The following is a 13,625-nucleotide window of genomic DNA, read 5'->3' on the forward strand; positions in this document are numbered from 1 at the left end:
CATGGGAATTACGGTGACCAAATGGAGATTGTGGCCACGGAATGATAGCCATAGTAGAAGATCACAAGATGGGTAGAACGCGTTGATAACTTCAGCTAAATTAAGCTCGGACGCATACCTTGGGAGTATCAACAAGATAAGGCAATGTGACAATGCCCATACCACGACAAAAGTAGTAGTGAGCCATACCGTCGTCATGATAGCTGTCGGCATCCAAACTCTATAAATAGCCCTTGGGACCTTCATTTTACACCATCCGAGCTTTTGTCTCAAGGCAGATGATCATAGATGAGAGCCTGAAATTGATTTCCAGTGATAATTCCTCATCTCCACAACCCAGACCGAGTGACGATCGGAGCATTCACGAGATAGAGCTCGAGAAAGACATTTCCACCATTCAACCATGGCACCACCGGCAGCCTTGACGTAGATTCCTTCATCTCCCTTCTAATCTCTGTATTGTATTACATTTTAGCTTGAGATATTAAGATATGATCAATGCAAATCCTAATTCCTCCATTACTGTCTTCTTCATCATCTTCATTTCTATAATATTTTATCTTGAGCGTTTATTTATCAAAGTCAATCGCATGCTTAATCGTGTAGCCTAGAGATAGAATGCATGAAGCAACCCACCAAGAGGTGTGCGTTGTGCGAGTATAGTGAGTTACCTTCTTTGCTTGGTGAAAGGCTGTAGCAACGCTTGTCTATGGGATGTTGCATTGCTTGCTTGTCTATAAGTTAAATAGCCGCGCTAACTGCCTGAAAAGGTAAGAGATGGAATGCACTAAGAAAGGTTCGCATTGTTCATAGAGATAGGCACAATCTTATGCTCAACGCAACCATGCACTATAGAGATATAGTTATGTGGCTGATCACCAAGAGGTGTGATGCGTTAGTGCAACGAGCTGGGATTACTCGGGCGATTTAAGATAGTAAACATCACTCTGCGTTATTGGTTGTTGTGTTTCTACCTATTCTCATTGTAAACTTTCTAATGCTCAATTTGTTTAGTTAGGAGTAGGAGTAGTGTATAAGTCATTTAAACCTTATTCGCTTTATTTTTTTATTCCTCGCCCTAAACGCATCACTTCACAAATATTATTAAGTGACAGGTCCCCGTGTTCGACCTCAGATCACCCGAGAAACTTGCGTTTATGTTATACTTGGCGCAAGCGTAAAAAAACTTGTGATAGGAACACGTGGTCATTGCATGCTAAGATTAACGCATCATCATTCCGACGTATATCCTCAAACGCATGGGAGCAAACGCATCAGTTATGTCTAACGCATGATTTCATGTTCAAACCCATCCGTCCTTAATAATTAATTAAAACAAAACAAAACCCGTTCCTAAAATACCTCAACATATGTCCATTATGTACATGCGAAGTATAGCATGGAACTAGAGGATGATAATGAATATACACATGATCATGCATAAATTATACTGGAATTGTGATTATGTGATTGATTTCCCAAAAATATGTTTTGCAAAGTGATTATTATTTTAAAGGCGCCACTCACTCGGCTTAGTAGCTCACACTCTTCCAAATATTTTCTTATATCTTCTCCAGGTAGCAAAACGGAGCGTTCAGGAAGGAGTCTACTAACCACCAACACACCAGGATTTGGTAAATTCTCAGAGCACGACTCAGATCATGTAATAAAGAATATAGGAAATTGAACTATGTGTATGAAAGTTAGATAGATTATTGTAAACATGTTAAAGTCTTAATATATGGTGGGAGGGGGAGGGGAGGAAAGGTTAAATTGAAATATTATCTTGAAATACTACTGGTGTATCCTCATGCTCCCTTCTAAGTCTTGAGGATTAAGGCTAGGGAGGGGTTGTGACAGGCGTCCTATACAAAGAGTTTGTATAAGACCTGACCACGAAGTGTAACGTCTCGTTATATAAAATGATTCAGAAAGAGACTTCACTTCACTAGGATGACTATAGGTAACATGACCTCAATCCGTAGTGAGTTAGGAACTCCTACCATTGAGGGTGGTCCTTTGATTTATATGGGTGCGACTGGCTAGGTCACCGATTTAAAACTACCATTTTAGGGATTCTTCTAATTTGGGAGCTGGGAACTCAGCTACACAAGATGGAATTCACTCCTTCCCCGAGGCAGGGGTAAGTAGATAGATGGCTCCCTTAAGGGCTAATTCCGAGGCTTGAACGATGTGGAGCCACACACCATCTCTTGGCCCAAGAGGTGTTCACACATAGTTGGACTATGTTGTATTGTTCATTAGAGGAATCAGTGGTACTTAAGGAGTGAGATGTAACTACAGGGGAAAAATGGTAAATTGGCCCCGTTGTACTTATGAGCCTCTGTGAAGGGTCATCGTACTCATGATTGGTTTATCCGATGGACACAGAAATATATCTGTGGTAAAAAGAGCTCAGCTGTTGGTTTTTAGTGGAATCACTGACAGTTAACGGATGGTGGATCTCGTGGCTGAAGAGTTTAGTCAGCTATTCACATACCGTTGGAGCTTCAAGCCATAGGTCCATTAGGTCACCTGGGTAGCTTGGATAAAATCGAGAACCAGTGTTTGGGTTAATTTGAAATGTTCAAATTGACAAGAGGAAGTTCAATTATATATGATATAATTGCACTGGTTGGACTATGTTGTATTGTTCATTAGAGGAATCAGTGGTATTTAAGGAGTGAGATGTTAGTTATAAGGGCATAATGGTAATTTGGTCCAGCTGTACTTACGAGCATCTGTGAAGGGTCATCGTACTCATGATTGGTTATATCCGATGGACACAGAATATATCTGTGGTAAGAAGAGTTTAGTTGTTGGTCTTTAGTGGAATGCCTGATAGTTAACGGATGGTGGATCTCGTGGCTAAAGAGTTTAGTCAGCTATTCACGGACCGTTGGAGCTTTAAGCCACAGGTCCATTAGGTCCCCTGGGTAGCTTGGATAAAGTCGAGAACTAGTATTTGGGTTAATTTGAAATGTTCAAATTGACAAGAGGAAGTTCGATTATATATGATATAATTGGACTGGTTCATTATATATGATATAATTGACTAAATGTATGAGATACATTATTTTGGAAGAAATTAGATATAAATATGATTTATATCAAGTAGAGGAGAAAATACTATAGTAGATATGTGATATCAAATTATAGAATATAAATATAATATGATTATATTTATTAATTAAATTAATTGATTAATTATTTGATAATTAACGAATTTATCCACGTTCGGACATGGGAAGTGGGTTGCATAGGTTATGGTAATCGACAGATTAAAAATGAAAATTGTTTCCATTTTTCACAATCATGCATTCACATTATCGTCCACGCCCAAAAGAATACGTGGAAGCGATCGCGAGAGCCTATACGATAGAAGCTCATCCGTCTAAACGATCGTATGCCTCACGTTTTCTCTAAACGATCATATACATTTTTCCTAAACGATCGTTCAACCTTTCATACACAATCGTGTAGCTCTATTATACGATAAGCATTTCCGCTATACGATAGCAGAGTTTCATCTCCCACTTGTTTATCGTCTACACGACACGTTCTCCTCCGTCCTCTACCAAACTCACCAAAGCCCACTCTTTAGGTTTTTGACGCCGAGTATACCTGGGTTTCTCTTATGGTGGTGTCGTCCCCGTTGCATTGTTCGTGTATGTTTTGATCGTGTTGTTGCAGTCGACATACTTGCTAGGTGCTGGTAGATCAGTGGGAGGTTTTACCCTATTGAGGGTTCAGACGTTTGAAGAGTGTCTTCATCTCGTATGAACCCTTTCCATGGTTTTTTAGTGTATTCTGAGCATCCGATAATGAGTTTTATATGCATAACTGTATATGTTGAATGTATATCGTTTGTGTTTCGATCACTGTGAAATTGGAGTGATCTAAACCCGCTCATGGAACTATCGATATAAGATCCTTCACTTCTCATGGCTCAAAAGGTGTCCACACATAGTAGGATTATGTTGTATTATTCATTAGGGGGGTTCGGTGGTACTTAAAGAGTTAGATGTAACTACAGAGGTAAAATGGAAAATTAGCCCAGCTGTACTTACGAGCACCTGTGAAGGGTTATCGTACTGTTGATATGTTATATCCGATGGACACAGAAATATATCTATGGTGAGAAGAGTGCAGCTGTCGATCTTTAGTGGAATGTCTGGCAGTTAACGGATGGTGCATCTCGTGGCTAAAGTGTTTAGTCAGCTATTCACGTACTGTTGGAGCTTTGAGCCATAGGTCCATAAGGTCCCCTCGGTAGCTCAATGGATTCAAGTTGAGAATAAGTTTTTGGGTCAGTTTGAAGTGTTCAAATTGACAAGGGAGAGTTTGATTATATATGATATGATTGAACGGGTCAATTATATACGATATAGTTGACATCGTGTATGAGATATATTAATTAGAGGAAAATGATATAAATATAATTTATATCTAGTGGAGGAGAAAAGACTGGTTCATATGTTGCAATTGATGTTATATTAAACCATAGGTTAATGAATATAATATGATGATATTTATTATTTATTTTAACAATCATTGGATAATTGTTGCCTGGCTTTTTCTCCGTAACTGTATGAGATAGTGGGAGGTTTCATTCAGTTTTCGTAACTAAAAGATAAAATGAATTTTTTTTTTTCAATTTGTAAAGAATCAGACATTCGCTCACGAATTGTGTATACTGCCTATCGCATAGCAAATCAAGAGCTTACACGACAGCTCAATGTTTCTAAACAATCGTATACACATACGTAGTTTACTAAACAATCGCATAGGATTTGCTAAACAATTGTCTAGCTCATTCTAAACGATCTCGTACCCGTGCGTCTTACTAAACAATCGTCTATACGATCGTGCCTTTATTTACTAAACAATCGTGTACCTCTACCTAAACGATCAAGCATGATCTATACGATAGACACCCGATATCTCCCACTTGATTTGTCGTGGTAAAAGATTGTGCTTTCCTCCTTCCCTCTACCAAATTCAACAGAGCCCACACCTCCTGGATTCTCACTCTGAGAATACCGAGGGTTCCAAGTGGTGGTGTCTTACCTGTTGTCGTATTCGTGATGAGTCTGTTCGTGGATAGACGACACCGTGATTTGGTGGATGATATCTTGGATGATCTCAGCGAGAGCGAGAGGAGCAGCCTTGGACGAGAACGAGTTTTCTATGAAGAAGGGTTCTTCAACTAGTATGTTTCTTGTTCTCTTGTTGTTGTTAAAGTTCAAAGCATGCCTGTAATTTATTGTTAAATGCATATCTAATCCGTTTCATTGTGAATGCGGTAATTTTATCACAATGAGTTTAGAACGATCTTGCTTCTGCTCAGAGGTACTCTTTGATAAAAGTTCCTTCAGTAAATTGATACTTTATTTCCCCACTTGTCTTTTATTGTATATTGATACATTTCATTATCTTTGGACAAGTGGGGATTGTTGGGATTGATATCCTAAGTCTAGTGTATCTCATGGATTGTAGTTTTGTTAACACAAATAATTTATCTAATAAAATCAAAGGTATTTTATTTGACATTTAGATAGCATTAATTCAATCCAATAAACTAAGGTCCAAGATTATATAATGTCACTTGAATAGTATGTAGTTGACATAGAGGTGGTTCATGTTCAAGTAGTAACCTAAAAGGTCGGCAGTATATGGATGAAGATTGGGTGTCTTATCCAGGTAAAACGGTGGATACGACCCACTTTGTAATTGTTGCATGAGATGTAAGTGTTATAAACAATATGAACCATATTGTTCATGTAAAGACATGTGAGTTAGAGTATCATGTATAAAGAAGCTTATACATAGACCGAACCGTATAATAATTAGTTTCTCTTTATATCACCGTTTCTTGAAGGAATTAATATTTCATTAGGATGACCATAGGAGACTTGACCTTAATCCTGAATGAATTGTGGACTCCTGTTTATGACTCCAGTCCTTTGATATGTATGGGTGAGAGTGGCCATGATAGCTAACTCAACAAGCCTAGCATATTGGGAATTTGTCCAATTAGAGAGCTGGGAACACAGCTACACAAGATGGAATTCACTCATTCCCATTCATTGAGAAAGTAGATAAATTTCTCCCTTAACAGCTGATTCCGGGTCTTGAACAATGAGGCCTCAACCTCTCATTGGCCCAAGAGGTGTTAATTTCTTGTTGGACTATAAACTGTTTGTTCATTAGAGGAATCAATGATACTTAAGGAGTGAGATATAACTATAGGGGTAAAATGGTAATTTGACCCAGCTGTAGTTATGAGCGATTTGTGAATGGTCGATTCACTGTTGATTGGTTATATCGATGGACATAGAAATATATCTACAATGCGAAGAATGCAGCTATCAATCTTTAGTGGAGTGATCAGTAGTTAATGAATATTGATTAACTAGATTAAAGAAGTTTAATCAATTAATCTCATATCATTGGAGCTTCTATCTGTATGTCCATAAGGTCCCCTTGTTAGCTCACTAAATGATAGTGATAAGGAATGATTTAAACTGTTCAAATCAAATGAGGAAATTTTATATTAATGAGATTAATATATAATGGCTAACTATAGATGTGATCTATAATCCAATTTATGTAAGAGAGATACATTTGAATAAGATTCAAATATTAGATACATATGAATTAGAATCATAAAGAGATGTATATATATAAATGTGTGATATTTATATGTTAATTAAATCCATATTAAATATGATTTAATTATTTACTTAATTGTTAATTAATTGAATAAGAAATAATGGAGAATGGAGGTTAGCATAAATATATATTATTTATGATGATTAATTAAATGTATATTTAATAGGATTTAATATATGATTATTTAATTAATGTTTCAATTAATTAAATAAGGGTTATTTAATTAATTAGCACTAAGGACATAAAAGAAAATTCTTGGAGAAAGAGTTAACCCTTGTCCATATAAATACATCCTTATAACCATTTTATGTAAGGTTTTGATATAACACAAAAACCTAGCCTCCATCTTCTCTCTAACTTCTCTTTTGAATTCTCTACCATTTTCCTCCTCAAAGTTTTTGAAGACCACACTCTATAAATACTGAAGGCAACCTTCAAAAAAGGAGTTCAGATAGTTAGAGAATTTTTCCTTAGATAGAATAACCTTGTTCTTAGTTTTTCTTTTATTTAAGGCAGAAGCGAGAGAAGCGAGATTGTGCCGATAGATCATTTCGATGAACTTGGAAGAGTGTCGGAAGCTTTGAGATCAGAGAAAGGGCCAGCTCCTGCGGAAGCAGGATTATCTTTTGAACAGAATAGAGTTGACAGTGTAAAAGCCTTGGGAAGTAAGGGATTGCTTCCAGACTCTCTATCCTTATCTTCCATTGTTATTTTATACTTAAACTCATCTATAGAAATGGAATTTACTTCTTTATATCTGTTCACTCTTTGTTTATTACGCATGAGTAGCTAAATCTGTCGAATGGGTTAAGAAGCACTTAGCTAGCATAACTGGGGATCTTCACTCTATGCGATTATCTTGTATTATGCATGCATTATTCGTCCATTAGAGATACTCGGGAGGGTAGTCTAAGGACAGGATCTAGGCTTGGAAAAGTCAGGTTAGAGTCTAGGCTCGGGAGAGTCAGATTAGATTGCATAATCAAAAGATAGGAGCTTAGGAATAAGCACTGTTTGCTTTTAACGCATCGCATGCATCCTAGAGATAGGATATGATTATGTGCGGTCACCTTGCCTTTGTATGCATCTTGCATCATCGCATAAGAAAAGAGTAGAGACTTAGGGATAAGTTCTATGGACATTATTGCATTCAACACATGCGTCCTAAGAAGTAGGAGCACTGTATTTTCATTGGAAAATGATCTGCTGTCGCATGAGGGTAACATGATCGCATAGTTTGACGGATTCCCGGGAAACGCTAGCGAAAGACTTTCTCAACCCGTTCCTACGCATACTCATTGTATCTACCGCATAATCGAACTTTTCTCAAATCCGTCGCATACATTTATTTTATACCGCAAACAACTATTTGATTATTTAGTTACCGCAAAGTCTTCTTAGAAATATCACCGCGTACTATTTTCCCTAGTCCCTGAGTTTGACCCTGGACTTACCAGGAAACTCAGTGGGGTTTATACTTGGATTCCGTTGAGAAAATTTGTTGCTGAACGCATTCCCATCACCGTATCTCATTCTATTATTTCATCACATAAAATAACGCATCACCTATGATGTTAGTTTATTGGATTAGGGTTATTTATGCAAGATAACTACAAGATAAACAATAACTATTTTTTGCAATAAACATTAATAACACTTTATTAATGATCGACCAAATGTTATATTTACTATCTACGAGTTTGGGGGCATAAAACCCGACAGTGATATCTTGCATAGAAGAGGGAATTAGTTCTAGCAGAAATAACAGGGATCATAGATTCATAATCAGAACCTAACCCAGCCAGAATGTATAATATGTGATCATCCTTGGATACAAGCTTACCAACAAATCAAAGAGCATCCACACATTGTTGAATCTTCATGAAATATTCTTTTAGAGGCATAGCTCCCTTCTTCATGTTGTGAAATTTTCTTTTGAACTGCATAGCTTGAGCAAGACATTGGTCAGAGTAGTTACCTTGAATGGTGGCCTAAATATCTTTGGTTGGACAGTAACTCAACATTCGAATCAACACATCTTCATTCATTAATCCAAGCAGCCATGAGGAAATAAGGTGATCCTGATGCTTCCAATTTTTATACGTAGGATTAAGAATATGAGTTCGAGTGGATGAGGATGAAGACGTATTTGTTGTGAAACTTAGATTTCAATTTCCCTACTTAAACAGGTAATTAAGGGAATCAACTGAAGTATAAGTTAAATCCTATGTTGAAGAGAAGGAAAATTCTAAGTGTTTGAATAGATTTGTTTAGTAGCTTTGAGTTAAGCCTTAACTAGTAAAAATTTGGCTAAGTATAAAGTCAAAAGAAACCATGCATTTGATGTTAAGAAACATTCACGCATGCGGCTCTAATGAAACTAAGTTTGTAAGGTTATAAGAGATTAAGCATTGAAGCCAAGGACAACCATGCGTTGAGCTTGTGGGGTATGGATGCATGTTGGCCGAAGCATTGCCAAGACGCACTGCCCAAAGGATGATAAAAGGATGCGTGAGCGAGAGTGAAAGGGCTAGACAATGAGCGCAAGGCGCTGGACATTGGAACATGTGCACAGACGATCGCGTAGTTGCTTACGGCGCTAAACGATAGCATTAGACGATAGCGCTAAACGATGAGCTTTGGTGCTAGACTATACATTAGGTGTGAGTGTTGGGCAATAGACGCAAGCGTTAGAGATGGCATTACACGAGGAGTGTGAGTGCTAGACGATAGGCGAAGCACTGGACGATGGCGTTACACGATAAGCAGACTCGCTAGACGGTGGGCGTGATGCATTAGACGATAGGCGTTAGTGCTACACGATGAGCGACAGCGAGAGCTACACGATGAGCAACAACGAGAGATTAAATAAACGATGGAGCTATGCGATAGGTGCAAGAGCTGCACGATGAACTAGATGATGTGCCAAGTGTTTATGCATTGTTGATGCTTGCGTTACACAAGGCTGAAGGATTCACCCGGAAAAATGACTATATCGAGAAGAGGGTTAGCTTGAATTAATACGAGGTGGACAAATAGAGTTTCATGCAAGGAAGACTTATGCATGAGGAAGACAACACAAACTTCATACAAGTAGGTGAGTGGAATGGAAGTAGGTGAATGGAAAGGAAGTAGGTGGTGGCAAAGCTTGGTGCAGACACTCCAAAAGTTTCTAAAGAAGGAGGTATCATGAGTTGGAGGCTTTATGAGATGATGAGGATCGGTTCCTTTGGCCTATAAATACCACCACAAGGTGTCTCTTCAGTTCATAACCTAAAATCCTCTTGAAAACATTAGGAAGTGTGTTAGAGGGTAGATTCGAAGGAAGCTATGCGTTGATCAAGAGGTCCCAAGAGGAGGAGATGCCGTTGGACAGTGAGGTCTGGAAATAGCATCAACTTGAGAGGAGGAGTTCTCCCAAACTACTCATGTGTTTTGAGTGATTTCAAAGCCACTTGAAAGCTCAGAGTCTAGTCTTGAAGGAAGGGCTTATGAAGAAGAAGCTCCAATGAATCACGCTGGAGAGTATGGAAAAGGCAGAAAGGTCGAGCTCTCGGGTAAGCTTGAGCCAGTCTTGATGATTTGAAGATTTCTGGCCAAACTGCGAAGAGCTCTGAGTTGAGATTTTAGGGTTCAAAAGGGAGCCCGAGGAAACCAAGGAACTTCTAGAGAAAAAGGTTTGTACCTTATCAAGGTGAGTGGTATTTCCTTTAGGTCTTAATTATATCTTATAGAATATATGTACATGCTTATGTTGTGAGTGAGTAATTAACATGAGAATGAGAATATGAGAACAAGATGGTCAATGGGTCAATAGAACTAGTTTCTGAGCCCGGAGCAGAACCTCGCGGGATGATCAGGGGACCGAGAGGTCTAGTTCCTGAGCCTATGAGAGAAACATCGTATGGGATGGTCAGAGGGCCGAAAGGCCTAGCTTCTGAGCCCATTAGCGTGGATCTATGTGCACATAGGAAACATAGGGAACGTAAGAGAATAAACGTTTATGACTAGTATCAGTTTAACTATCTATCATGTGTGTAGGTAGAGCTTGAGAACAAACTCATTATAAGTAGTATTAGTTTAACTATCAATCGTGCGTGTAGATAGAGTTAAGAACAGACTGATTCAAGGTTGAGGTTTGGATGTAACCTCATAGTTATGATATGCTTGTTTTTATTATGAGTTGAAATAGACTCTGGAAGTTGCTTACCACTCACTGAGCTTCTTGAAGCTCATTATTTTCTTTCATGTTTTTCTTCCCAGGTAGCGAAAGGTGATGAGTTTCAAGGTGCTGCTAAGGTCAAGGTCTGCCACAGCCATAGTCACACTTCCAGTTGTAGAGTTGTTAATGTAAACTTTGTAGTTAAGCCTGAGAGTTGTATAAACGTTGTACTGTTTGTAATGAAATGAGCTTAATCAAATAGTTGTTGTTTACATCTTTGGCTGAAAGTTTTATGAGAGTAAAGAGGTTTAGATGGGTAGTAGGTATCACAAAAGGGTGGTATCTGCGGTCCTTCACGCCTCCCCTCGGGCTCAGGAGGCGGGCTCGTGGAGGGATGTGACATTTGTCCCTTCTTCGACGGTGAGAAATTTAGAATAAGGTTCCAATTGGTGGTACTGTTCAAGATCATACCCTTCTAAAGTAGTTGTAATATGGAATTTCCAAAGCAGAAATTTATCATCACTAAGCTTGAAAATGGAAATCTTGTTATTCGACCCAAACATCTGTGAAAAAGATGAAGCCGACACCTCTGATTCCTCAGTTCCCATCGCAGACGGTTGAGTCCTCATAAACTGGACTCTAGCAATAAGTGGAAGATGACGAAAGAAGGAACAAAATGAAGGCCCTCAGTCGTTTGACGTGAGCTCTAATACCAATTTAACAAAATGAAAGATAATAGGAGAACGAGAAAAGAAAAGCCATTGGAGAGATAATTGGTGCAAGAGAAGTCTCTAGCTTTTGTATATATTTATGAGAATCAGAGGCACAATATATATAAAGGATGGAAGGAAAAAATCTTGCCCTAAACACACACAAAAGATAATATTGGGTTGTATGTCCTTAAACTCGAAGTTTATAAACATTAAACATATTCTATTTTGCAATAAAGTTATTATTAAGGTATATTCAGTAAAGTTGTTATTGAATATGTAAATTGCACTTGTTAAAGCCTAAATCTAATAAACTAACGAACCCCTGGCTATAATTTGAATACTTGAACTTTATGTGGAGACATAAAAGTGCATCAAGTTTGAGTATATAGTCAAAACGGTCTATAAGTATAAGGATGGGGTTACGTACCTTATCCTGGAAACACTATGGATGTGGTCCACTTTGTATTTAAGACAAACGATGTGATCCTAAATCGTTTATGTAAAGACATGCTAGTTGACACATCTTACGCAAAAGATTTTTGCATGAGACCGGACCATGAAATAAACACTTTTCTTAATAACGTCGTTTATTGTTAAAACTGGCTGTTTTATGTCGATGACCTAAGATAACTCGATTTTAATCTTCAACTAACTATGAACTTCTATTTATTTGGGATTATCCTTTAATCTGTATGGGTGAGAGTGGCTCAACATTACCACTCAATAAGCCTCCTATTTTAGGGGTAAGACCGGGTAAATGCTGGGGACATAGTCTTGCAAGATGGAATTCAGTCCTAAGTACTGATTCGTAGTGTTAGACAAGGGGCCTCGCTTTCTCTATGATTGGGAGGGGCTCAATTTATTGGTAGGACCATAAACTAATTATTCATTAGTGGATCAGTGGAGACTTAAGGTACAAGATGTATTACAGGGGTAAAACAGTAATTTTGACCCAGTTGTAAATACGAACAACCTGTGGATGATCGACTTACTGATCATGGTTAAATCAAGTGGACAGAAATATATCTACAGTGAGAAGAGTGCATCTACAGGGCTTTAGTAGAGTGTCCTGGTAGTTAATAAATGATGGTTAATTCGGTTAAAAGAGTTTAGCCAGTTAATCTCAGATCATTGGAGCTCATGATTTGTATGTCCATTAGGTCTCCCTGCTAGCTCATATCAGATTAAACCTTAGAACAACGCGACGAGTGAATTTGAAGTGTTCATATTCGAATTAGGGAATAATGTTAAATATATGTGATATATTTAACAGCGTATTATTCAGTTGGAAATTGAATGATAAAGAGATAATTGGAGATATTTAAATAAGATTTAAATATCAAAACTATGAATGAGGATTCATCAGGATTTTAGTGTTGAGTATAATAATTGAATATTAAATTAAATTAATAAATTTTTTTAATGAATTATTTAATATTAATTTGATTTAAAATTAATTATTTGAATTAATTTTGAATTGAATGGAATCAATCAAAGTTGGTCAAAGTTAAATGTTGACTTCACCAAGCTTTGAAGGTCAAAGGATAAAAGTTGACTTCACTAAGTGGAAAATTCCAAAATTAGTTTTAAATTAATTTTCAATTAAAATTGTATAAATTAAAATTTGACTAAAGTTAAATATTGACTTCAAAATAGTCAAAAGTCAAAATGTTGACTTCACTTAGTGGAAAGATCAAAGAATGATTTTTAGTGGAAAAATCTAACTTTTAGTGAATTAATGAGTAATTCATTTTGCAAAGTGTTGATTCCACAAAACGTCACTTATGCCACTAAATTGAGTGCATTTTGAAGTGTCAAAATTTGGTTAACTCAAATTTGGATGAAGTGCATGTAATTGCTCTATATGCTTTGATAAAGATTAAACTACTTGGCCCTTTTGGAGATTTTCAAGTTAATTAAAAAAAAAAAAATCTTCTTGGCAACTTAGAGATTCTAAAAGAGTTTTAGAACTTAAATACTCAATTCTCTCTCAATTTATATTGTAAGTTCATCCCTAATTTAGTCACTCATCGAATCCCACCATCTCATTCTAAAGTTGGAGAATAGTCAGGAAG

The 13,625-nt window shown here is 37.3% G+C and overlaps 1 pseudogene; it reads right to left on the minus strand.

Moving 5' to 3' along the window:
• Positions 1-8,525: 8,525 nt before the first annotated feature.
• Positions 8,526-11,445, minus strand: LOC150034819 (uncharacterized; annotated as a pseudogene).
• Positions 11,446-13,625: the final 2,180 nt, after the last annotated feature.

Source organism: Benincasa hispida, chromosome 8 (assembly GCF_027475165.1).
Source record: "Benincasa hispida cultivar pf3 chromosome 8, pf3_genome.v1.1, whole genome shotgun sequence".
Classification (NCBI taxonomy): domain Eukaryota; kingdom Viridiplantae; phylum Streptophyta; class Magnoliopsida; order Cucurbitales; family Cucurbitaceae; genus Benincasa; species Benincasa hispida.